Raw genomic sequence first — 2,464 nt, 5'->3', positions numbered from 1 at the left:
ACCTACCTACAACAGCAAAATTAAGACCAAAGAACATAACTAATGTCCCTTATTCAGTCTCCTTTTGGAAAAACCCAAATCATGGTGAAATTTTTGACTGGCTGGCTTGTCTCTCTGTGGTCTTTAAACTTTTACATATGGACCTCAGGTAACAGGACATGTCATACAGGCTTGCATAGGCCACATTATATTATCAGGAAATAACTTAGAGCAATTCTACTGACCAGCCACTTTTTAGCAATCAGAAATAAAACCTTTTTTTATAAGTGTATAAAAAGAGACCTGGACAACTCAGCTTTATTATGATTGTCATTTTAAAGGAAGTTAAAAGGTGGCTTGCTTATCCATTGATGACTCCTTTCCCAACCCTCTCTCCCCACCACTCAAGTTACAAGAAGCCATGGATAACTGTATCTCCTCACATCCTGGGAGATTTGCATTTCCACAGATCATTTGACAAACCACCAATGTATATGTGTTAGAACCTCATCATAGCATATAAACCATTTTTACATTGGGACCCTTCCTCTTTCCTAGGTTCATATTGTTGGGCAATATTGTAAGGTAAATTGTGTATGTTACTCCTCTGGTATCAGATGCCCTCCTTCCAAATATTTCTAAATTTATAAAAGAGGCAGGTGGTGCCTGTGACTCCCACTATGGCTGCACTACTGAGGCTCCTGTGCCACTGCCTGAACTTCTCCCTCCACTTTCCCCTCACTATTCCTTTCCTGGGTCCTTGGGGCAGCCTATGACATCAGCCTCCAGCTCTCCTGGTTGGCCATTCTCTTACCAGGAGGAGGAGGGGGGCTGTGGGTGAGGTGGTGGTGGTGCTGGGGGAAGTAGAGCATCTCCACCATGGTCTAGTGGGCCTGGTGTGCTATCAGCTGTAGGGAGATCCCACTGCAAAGTCCACACAGGTACTAGCACCTGGACACCTCACTGAGAGTGCAGCAGCAGAGCTCTAAGAGCTCTGCAGCCAGGGCCTGCCCCCATCCTGGTCACTGCTGCCAAGGAGATGGTTGTTATTGACAGAGCAGACATTGAGGGTGTAGATTTCTATGCAACATCTTGGGAGAAGTGATTTGGTTTACTTGCTCCTATATAATGTGAAGGGTAGTTAGTTGTTCATGACTCCATATGATTTTATTTTGGCTGTTATGACAGATGAACCCAAATGTACTAAAATGTGGAAATCACTTTCCAAGCAGGAATTAAATCATATGCTCTCTGAAACACATCAGTTTGGAAAACATCATCAAAGCTATTTCAAAATCTTAAAGAAAGAGGTGTAATTTCTTACATGGAATATCTTTTTCTTTTATGCATTTTAACAAAGCCACATGCAGGTTTTAGAGTAGCTTTTAACATGTATGACACTGATGGCAATGAGATGGTGGATAAAAAGGAATTGTTGGTGATTCAAGAGATATTCAGGGAAAAAATGAAAAGAGGGAAACTAAAGGAGATGAAGAAAAGCATGCACTGCCATGTCTTCAATTTTATGGCTACTCTTCTCTTATTAATAGTGTACTGAAAACAGGCAGAGAGGAACTTGTCTCCTGAAGCTATTGGGATACAATGAGACATAATACAAGCAAAGTACTCTTTTCAGGCCTCACAGAGTGTGATAAGTACCTCACAAGTTTAGTAACAGATACTACATTTCTACACCTTTTTGGAAAGAAAGGAAAAGCTGAACTCAATTGTGAAGATTTTTATAAATTCATGGATAACCTAGAAACAGAAGTTCTAGAAATAGAATTCCTTTCCCACTCTAATGGGATGAATACTATCAATGAAGAATATTTTGCTCATATCCTCTTACAATACGCAAATGTGGAAAATACATCAGTGCTTTTACAAAATGTGCATTACAGTATATCTGAAGAATAGAGCATCACATTGGATGAATTCAGGTCAGTTTTCCAGTTTTTGAACAACCTAGAAGACTTTGCAAAAGGCTTGAATATGTATAACTTTGCAAGTTGTTTTATAGGGCAAGATGAATTTAAGCATGCCATTTATGTAGCTACTGGCCTCAAACTTTCAACACATTTAGTGAACACTATCTTCAAGATTTTTGATATTAGTAAAGACAATCAATTATTTGTAAATAACTTATTGGACTTATGAAAGACAAACTCCATAGAGGATTCCACAGTTATACAACAGTCAGGAGTATCCCACTTTCAAATCCTCTCTGAAAAACAAACTTCATAGCAGATAAGTACTTTTAAAACAAAGTTTAATGAATTACTATCTATGTGCCAAACAACAAGCAAACATTTCAGATAATTGTGGAATAAGTTCTGAGATCAGAACATGTAGAGATGAAGGATAATGTGTAATATTATGAAAATCATATTTTATTCTTGAATTGAATCCTCAAATGTAAAACAGATAAAACACATCCTACTAAATACAAGTGTTATATGTTAATTGATTTGAGCTTTTGCCTTCA

At 38.1% G+C, this 2,464-nt stretch overlaps 1 pseudogene; it reads left to right on the top strand.

Moving 5' to 3' along the window:
• The first annotated feature begins 659 nt into the window (after positions 1-659).
• Positions 660-2,230, top strand: LOC119520890 (annotated as a pseudogene).
• Positions 2,231-2,464: the final 234 nt, after the last annotated feature.

The sequence above is a fragment of the Choloepus didactylus genome, chromosome 26 (assembly GCF_015220235.1).
Source record: "Choloepus didactylus isolate mChoDid1 chromosome 26, mChoDid1.pri, whole genome shotgun sequence".
NCBI classification, from domain to species: domain Eukaryota; kingdom Metazoa; phylum Chordata; class Mammalia; order Pilosa; family Megalonychidae; genus Choloepus; species Choloepus didactylus.
Note: the sequence above shows the minus strand (reverse complement) of the source record. Positions and strands in the feature narration are given on the sequence as shown.